Source organism: Passer domesticus, chromosome 6, assembly GCF_036417665.1.
Source record: "Passer domesticus isolate bPasDom1 chromosome 6, bPasDom1.hap1, whole genome shotgun sequence".
NCBI classification, from domain to species: domain Eukaryota; kingdom Metazoa; phylum Chordata; class Aves; order Passeriformes; family Passeridae; genus Passer; species Passer domesticus.
This window is the reverse complement of record NC_087479.1, coordinates 16,983,643-16,992,771: the sequence shown is the minus strand read 5'-3', so window position 1 is coordinate 16,992,771 and position 9,129 is coordinate 16,983,643. Positions and strand designations below refer to the sequence as shown.

The 9,129-nt window shown below is 42.7% G+C and overlaps 1 long non-coding RNA gene across 1 annotated transcript; it reads left to right on the top strand.

Moving 5' to 3' along the window:
* Window positions 1-952: 952 nt before the first annotated feature.
* Window positions 953-8,877, top strand: LOC135302749 (uncharacterized). Its single transcript, XR_010364295.1, has 3 exons — window positions 953-1,212; window positions 5,286-6,122; window positions 6,864-8,877. It is a non-coding gene; the product is annotated as an uncharacterized LOC135302749 (long non-coding RNA).
* The last annotated feature ends 252 nt before the right edge of the window (window positions 8,878-9,129 follow it).

Sequence of the window (9,129 nt, the reverse complement as noted above, 5' to 3'; positions counted from 1 at the left end):
GAAAACTGGTCTTAGAGCACAAAATTAAGTACTCAAATGTTAAAAAAAACCCAAACAATTAAGTTATCCATGAAACTCGAGACTGGCCTATTGCAAATGTGATTGCAAAACATCATGACACTGTCTTATCTCATTCTATACTGCCCTCAGCATCTTTCCATCAGTGTGTTAAGCATTGCATTGCAACTTTACTTTTGAATCCATCATTTTATCCATACCCTAGTCACTACCCACTATGCAACTCTTGCTCCAAAGTCAGAATTATTCTTTTCCTATGGCTCTTAGGTGTCAGAGCTTCACAAATGCTGCGTTCTTTTAAGGACACAGTGAATTGAGGACACGCTTTATCCTCCCAAACAAAAGGAGCTGAGGTGCACTGAAGTCCAAAGCAGTATTTCTGAGAGTTCAGTCTGAGATATTTTCATTTGTCAGAATCATAATCATGCCTTATGTGTTCTACAAAGACACCTTGTCAGTAAGAGCATCTTTCAAGTCTGAAAACCAGTCTAAGCCTCTGGCTCAGGCCATTGTTGTTCAACATTCTTGGAAGAAGCGACTGCCTGTAGACAGCAGAGTCTGAGTGGTCGATCCCCCCCCCCCACAGGGCTCCATGCAGAGACCAAGAGCACTTGTTTTCCAGGGCAGCTGTGGCTCGCATTGCCCAGCAGGTCAGCTGCCTTCTTTCAGCCCCCATATCACTTGCTATGCGTTGCCTTGTTCATGCAAAAGAAGAAAAGATATCAACTGTGCAGCATTTCTTTCATTGCACCACACCAATTCGTGCCCAGAGCAGCAGGGAAGGGAACAAACTGAAGGAAACAGGGTAATTTCATTGCTAGGACCACAAAACAGGGGAGTGCTGGTGGAGCTGATGGTTTGTGAGAGGACAATAGGGGAATAAAAGTGGCAAACCCCCTCAATTGCAGCACTTTGTGCTTTCCAGCATAACCTTGTACTTTCCTCGCTGTTTCAATCCTGTAATTTAATACCACAAAAGGGAAAGCAGAACGACACCCCCAGCACAGGAAACTCGGTTGTGTGGCATCGTGGTGACACCCCAGTGAGTCATCATCTGAGCTGCTGCCATGGGGTTCCGCACTGACCTCTGTGACCTCCTGAGCCAGCAGAGGAACAGCAAGCAAAGCTCTTCCGCTTCCTCGGCCAGCCCAACATGGGCAGGGAGTGCTTTGCCCACAGATTTGCAGAGGAAAGGTGGGTTCAGAACTGTGGGAGCAGCTCAGGGCTCTGCAGGAAGATGTGCTTTCATGGTCCTAAGCTTTTCTACCCATCCCCTGTAACCAAGACCCCATACCTCCTGTCCTGTCTGCTCCCTTCCTCTCCATTTTATTCTCTACCCATGTCAGGCCCAGCCTGTACCTCTCAGACTTTTCTAGGTTTCCTTGTCCCACAGGCCTTGCTCCTTTTTAATTTTTGCACTCATGGGCTAACCCCAATTGGGAGCTCAGCCCCACCAGCCACTGGCTTGCTCCCCTCCCCGGTGGGATGGGGGAGAGAATCAGAAGAATAAAAGTGAGAAAATTCATGGGTTGAGATTTAGAGAATTTGATCAGGAAAGATCATGCACGTGCACAAATAAAGCAAAATAAAGCAAAATAAGGAATAAATTCACTACTCCGCATGACAGGTGTTCAGCCATCCCTAGGAAAGCCGGGTTCCATCCCTTGTAATGATTATTTGAGAAAACACAATAACTGCAACAACATTCCCCCTTCCTTCTTCTTCCCCCAGACTTTATTTCTGAGCATAATACCTTATGGTATGGAATATCATAGAATGGTTTGGGTTGGAAGAGACCTAAAAGATCATCTAGTTCCAATCCCTCTTCCACTAGACTGGGTTGCTCAATGCCCCATCCAGCCCGGCCTTGAACCCTGCCAGGGATGGGGCATCCACAGCTCCTCTGGGCAGTTCCCTTGGGACAGTTGAAGTTGGCTTACCTGGCTGCATTCCCTTTGTCTCTGTGCATCCCCAGCTTGCTTGCTGGTGGGATGGGGTGAGAGCCTGAAAAAGTCTTGATGTTGTGCAAGCACTGCTCAGTGACAGCTAAAACATCCCTTTGTTATCAACATTTTTTATGTCACAAATCCAAAACTGAGCATCATACAAACAACTATGAAGAAAATGGACTCTACCCCAGCCCAAACCAGTACCCATCTATTTCTGTCATTAATGAGGGCTGCCAATGATGTATCTTCTTCCAGATCTCCCTTCCCACAACTTTTGGTCCTAATTAGTTGACTTTTCACCAAACAACTTTATTGTCTGTGTTACCTAAGACAGGGTGATCACTCAGGTCAGGGCACAGACAAAAGTTTTCCTGTGCTCTGCTCAGGCCCCAGGTTGCAGGCTGGATCTGAGCCTTGCCTGTCTTGCTTGACTCGCAGCAGCAGAGATCCGTGGTTGCAAAAAAGAAGATTCAGCACAGGCTGCCCCAAGCTTCAAGTTGGAGATACTTAGTCTAGGGTGAGGCAGCTGTTGGAAGCCCACCTTGGTCATCAGTGCTGCCTGTGAGAGTCCACTGCTCTGCCTCACCTCTTTCCTGAATCACTGCTTTTGTCTCAGAGGAGTTACTGCTTTTGTAAACATGGAGTGCACCACTCATATCTTCTGCACCACTCTCATGCGTTCTTGCACTCACAAAGAGCTTTGCTGTCCATTTTTGAGCAGAATCATACTGGGTGTAAGCTTAAGCAGTCACTTCATCCACCACTGATACTCAGCCATCTGGAATCTAAAACGTGGCAGATTTATAAGAGACAGTCTTTGCTCATGGGTTGTTCCCAGCAGACATCAATGCATTTTGAACTTAGGGCTATAATGTGGTGCAGAGACAGGAAAGAAAGATACCGACACAGAGATCCATCCCAGTCCTCTTCTTCTACCAACTCTCCTCTCCCTTTGTCTTCCCTAATCTCCATCTCTTATATGTCGTGATAACTTTACCTATTCTCCAAATCCCACTCAATGAACCTAACTCTGTTAATAGGCAGCTTTAGATTAGGACATCAGTTACTATTTGCTAAACTACTGCAGGAGTACCCACACAGAAAAAGTACAAGCAAGAAGCTCTCAATTGCCGAAGTCTGCCCACACAAAAAGTCACATAAAGTTTGATTGCACTGATATTAAGTTATTGTGGTAGCTTGAAGTTTTATGAAGCCATATTTATAATAATGTCATTTTAGTACTCTGTACTTAAACACATTAGACCTGATTCCATACAGTGGGTAGTTGCTATTTGGGGGAAAATAACCTTCCTCCTCTGATGTGGCAAAAAGCTTTTTCATAGCAATGCTGTTGCCACTAGTGAGCATGTATAAATGAAAAGGCAGTATCTAATAAAATATATATAGCTAGGTAGCTTTTTCAGACTTTTGCAGTACATTGCTTACTATGAAATAAGGGAATGTAATTTAGTATTTCTCTTTTTAATAGGATAGGGAAGAATTCAGATTCTTGCTTATAATTAATGTCCATCACAGGCAAGCTACTTCACACGGCCAGTCAAATGATGTTATTAGTTCAAGGATGAAATATGAAGTTATGTTTGCAGATTGTTAATTACTAGAACAATACTGAACCTCACATGCAGCTTTATCTCCTAAGACATTACCCAGAGGTCATATTATAATCAATGTAGGTGTTTTTAGTGATTTACAACATGCCAGGTATTGTCTTGACCAAATTCTAGATTAGTTTAATATGAACAGTTAATACAATAACAACTGGAACCAGCATTAGGTCACACAGCTGAATTGGTGAAAAAATAGAACAATATTTTTAGGGCTATTGCTGGCTGCACACTGTTGACTGCTAGTTTGGGAATTAATTTAATCTTCTCAGTTTTACTCTATGAGATTGGCAAAGTCCCCTTACCTGCAGATTTTCTAATGAATTTGGTATACTTCTTGCTGAGTGAATGGGTTGCGATTAAATATTTCAGTCTGGGATTTGACCCATTTTGCGAATTTATCACCTTCCAGCAAATTTTATCTCAATTTTATGTTTCCAAATAAGAAAACTTCATCACTCTTTTCAGCACAAACCAGTGAAAGCACCACTCTGTGATCATTTTGTTCTGTTCCTGCACTGACAGCCCATGAACTCTGGCAATTAGGCATGATTAGCTGAACAAGGCAGATTCATCATTAGCTCAGAATTTCTTTGATTCTGGCGATCTAGGTCAGACAAAGTTTTACAAAATGAAGCTTTGTGGTTTAACTTAATTTTTTATTATACTCTCTATAAAAAGAGAAGAAAGGTTTAAAAGGGAAAAGGTGTTAGTGACATAAACAAAGGTAGAAAAGCCTGACTGATGGACTTAGGGAGGAGTAAAAGATGAGTGTGTTTGGCAAAGCACTCACACAGAAGAGCTCTGCTAAGGATGATGAGAGATTTCTGTAGAGCCAGCTCTGGGAGAATCCCTGCAGAGAATAGAGGCAAGTGGGGGCAGAAGTGTGTGAGGGAAGATCTAAAATAGATAAAAAATGTGAAACATGCAAATGGCCTTGGGAATGCAACCTACTACAAATGATAGCAGCCCTGCTGCAGAGGCAAAGCTGCCACAGCCTGCGTTAAGCTGAGCAAGGGTTTAGGGAACAGTGACTTGGGAGGAGTGGGATGCAATCCTTTGTGTTTCAAGTTCCAGCCATGACTAGGGATGGCTTGGCTTTCTGCCTAGTCTTCAAAGCTGACTCTCTCTCCTGTGCTGCAATCCATGTTTCCAAGCTGGGTACTACATTTTTAGGGTGTTTGCTTTGTATCCAGTTATTGCCCACATGCAATTCTCCTCAATTTTTAAGATATTAGCAGACCAGAGTTTAGGACTTCTCTTACAAGGGACTAGGCTTGAATATGAGCTAGTTGATTGAAAACTGTCAGACGAGAGCTTAAAACATATATGGAACACTTATGAGTGGTTTAAAAGACAGAGCTATATTTTTCATTTCCTTTTTTAACCTCTAGCCCTATTTTTCTATTTCATCCCACCAGTTTTAAAACTACTGAAACAGAGACAACAAAGAAGGTATCGCAGGTCCCAAATTAACACTTAGTGGCAAAATCAAATGCAAGAACTTTCCTTATTTTGAATAGTTTAGGAAATAGTCCAGAGAAAGGAATATGGTGCAGAAACATCCAGCCCAAGTTCATTGGTTCAGATGCAACTTGGAAGTTGAGTTACTGCCAGCAAATATCTGCTCTCAGTCTGCAGAGACCTCCTTGTCATGTTTCCTTACCTATGGTTGGCTATTTCCCTTTCCCAGGTGTTGCTGTGCCAGGGAATCTACTGTCTCCCATTCTGGTGACACTCCAGCTGCTAAAGAGATGTCCTTGTATTCAGCAGGCTGAGGACGCACAGCAGTGACTTTAAACCATGTGGCTCTGCAGGCCACCCTGCAGACAGAGCCCAAGGCTCTGCGTGTTGCAGTGGTGACCAGGGGCTGCTCGAGCAGCAAGGTTTGGCCAAGTGTCCTGATTGTCACCTGCTGTGGTGACACACACGCTGGCCTGCTGGAGACTTGGGCTCAGCCACTTCCTGGGCAGGCTTTGCCAAGCACAGGCAGCTGATGAGCCCAGCCTGAACCAGCCGCGAGAGCCCCACACAATGCTCCGGCTGCTGGGAATTACTTAAAGTCCCTTCTGGCTGCTCCACAGGACTGGGCTGGAAAAAGGGATTTATTGTTATTGTTGGTATCATTATCTGAGCGAACATGCTGGTGTGAGGTCCCCACTCACTGCTTTTATTGTCCTTCACAAGGAAGTCAGCCATGGAGCCGGCTCCTTCCTGGCCAGCCAAGACTTCCCTGTGCCCACAGGAGCGGAGCAGCCACTAGGCCGGATCCCGCGGCCCTCGGATTGCTGCCCCAGCCCGGCACCTGCGGCTCACTGGCCCGTGTCCCCAGCTGCCTGGCCCAGGGAAATGGGACAGGACATTTGCATGCTGGCAGCTGGGGAGCACTGGGGGAACTGGTCTCTGCCCAGCACTCCCAGTGCTGCCACCTGGGATATAATCGCGGAGAAGGAAACCCTTACGGCTGGACGCTGGCTGGAAGCAGCTTTGTGAATGAAACATTGGCAGCTGAACCAACTGGCAAATTCAGGTTTAAACTTCATTAGTGGTCTGTCTTGTTAATCAAATGAAAAACCCCCATCTCCCCCTGATCCTCAAATAGAGTTTATTTGATATTCATGTGCAGAGGGAAATTTTACACCTTTAAACCTCCCTATCCCCCAGCTGTTTATATTGTGTCAGTCACACGGTTCACTGGTTTTTCCTTTCTGGGTCAATATGAACATCTTTAGTACTTTTGTGATTGGTCTCTATAAAAATTATCAGGAAAACAAATTACAGAAAAAGAATGGTCATTTAAATCAAGGGATAATTCTAGAAGGACCAATGGGTAGGAGTGTCCCAGGGCAAACCTACCTTGGAAATGAAAGTTTTCCTGGCATTGGAACAATGGCAACCATTTATGGCAAAATAGTTGTTTTTCCTTCGTCCAGCCAGTCTCCCTTTCCTAACTGAAAAGCTGTCTCATATTTTGGCTTGAATTTGGCTGTAGATTTGAAATATTTTGTAAAAATTACAGATCGTGCTTATTATGCCCGCAGCAAACTGAGCAGAAGAAGAGCTTTCAATCAAATCCATCAAATTCTGGATGTCTTATCCAGCTCCCTTGCTTTGTTTTGGGGGTTTTTTTCCCAAATAAAACACCCTGAGTGTTTTGCAGTGATGCTGTTAGGGAACTGCCTGCCTGCATATAAACAGCATTGTCACATTATTTCCAAATGTACAAGTGATTAACTCAGCTTTTGCCTGTCTTCACTTTGTCTTTTTTTAGACAACTAACAGAGTTTCTTAAGTGTGTACTCAGTCAATGAGCTCAAGAGCTAATGCTCAAAGAGGAGGACTTACTGGGAAATAAAAGGAAGAGCTCAATAAGGATTTATGACCCTCTGTCTGGTGAGGTTGAAGGCTGATCTGAGGCAATAGTGACAGGTATGCTATTATCATATGCCAAATAGTTAATATTTTGCTGGAACAAGTTTGATAGTGACAGTTGACTTCCCCCAGGGCAAGTGGCCTCTTATGGATGTTATCTTCACTGTCAGCCTTGTTGGATGTCTTGAAGGACAAGCTGAGACCTAATTGGGAGCTGGATAGCAAAGGGCTCATGCATAGGGATGAGCCCTGGCTGTGGGTAGGTGGGATAAGGAAACCTGGTGTTATGAGTTCCAGGCTGTATGTGTTATGGGGTAATTAGAAGATTTCAATCTTCAGGGGTGCACAAACTCTGTTATCCAAACAGTCATTGCCTGAATTATTCACAACCCATTAAAAAAGATAAGGAAATTAAATATAAGATATATGCACATAAATCATTGTGAGTTCTTCCCAGTACCTGCTGTGGTCAAGAATGAAACCTAGCATCCATTACTATCTCCCTTTCTCACCCCTTTCTAACTTATAAAATAAAATGAAAAGTGAAATATCAATTTTGGAGCAAATATATATGAGTTGGTCACTCTTCAAGATTAATATTATGGAGGAGATTGACTATCACCTTTATGCCTTCACCCATAAGTGATTTTTTGTGGTTTTTTTTCCCTTTAAAAAGAAAATTAACAGAGAAATTAAATGCAAAATGTGCGAGTGCACAAGTTTCAGGATATGTCAAAGACAAGTTTCTAATCACCTCATTGTGGAACACTAGGGTTAATATAAACTTACATAAAATATTTTCTCTAGTTTAACTCACACCTTGCAGACTATCCAGGAACCAGGTTTTCAGAGTCAGTAATATCTCAGTTGAAAGGAGAACAGAAACTGCAAAATGGCAACGATTCTGGAAAAAAATCTGGCCTCTTTTCAATGCAGTGCTATGCCATAAATCCAGTGCCTACCTGGAGGATGTTAGAGGATGCAGGGTCACAGACCAAATGAACTTCAAAAATATACTGTGCAATAATCTTCTCACAGTAAAATGTATGTCTAACAAGTGTTTTGTTGCTATTAAGAAATTGGTAAATTAAAATAAGAGAAAAAACTGTAATTGTTGCTATAAAAGAGATCCTAGCATCAAAGAAGGCTCAGGATCTGGGATTTGGCTCAGATCCTAAAGACAGTCAAAAAAGCTCTGTGGATGGCTTAGTAAATTCCTAGGCATCAGCAGTATTTGTAGGCAACCAGATTGGTGGATTCAATGTATGTACATATTTTATGATACGGAAATATTGCAAAATCATTTTACATGGCTTGATCCTCATGGCTGTGATATGATACTTTCATGGATGGCTAAATGGGTGCACCCTTTTTGACCCAGTGAAATAGTGAAGGTGCTTACTAGTGTTTGGATTAGCTCCTAGAAATACTGTATCCCCTCAAGTATAATTTATGTTAACAGCTGATGTGAACACTGAGTACTGGGAGCTGCATGATGAGGCCGGTATTACCAGGTGCTCTGCAATCCTATGAGGTGCTGAGAGATTTCTAGTGAAGTCAGAGAGAGGGAGACTGTCAGCCTCTGGCTGGCTTGAGGCTTTGCAGAACACAAATTAGGTCCTATCTACTTCTCTGCACTTTAGCTGGAAATGCTCACTCTTTCATGCTGGCTAGTTATTGCTCTGCTTTATTACAGCTTATGAGAAACTAACAGAGTAATAAGAGTCAGGGTTTTTTATAATCGTGTTGGAGTAGTGATTTAACAGGACATCATGTTTTTCTGGAGAGATTTTACAAAGCTTGTTTTAGTAATTTGGAATGAAAACACACAAAGCAGTGCAGTCCTATTACCCAGTTAAAGATCATTGGAACAAATACACAATGTCATATGTAATAGAGTTGGATGGCTTATTTATTTGGAATAAAATACTGAAGAATTGCTCCAATTAGACTGATGTTTGTCCAGACCATCTTTGTGGGACTTGAAAAGTAATTACTGTCTCTTCTTGCTGATCTTTTCTGGATTTTTCTTGCTCTCCTCACACTTGCTTAATCTCATAGCTTGTTTGGTTCATGGCTACTGCAAGCCATGCAATTTAAGAAAAGACCTACAACTTGGGCTGTTGTGGTTTTGCTATGCATATGTATTCAAACAAGAAAAGAAA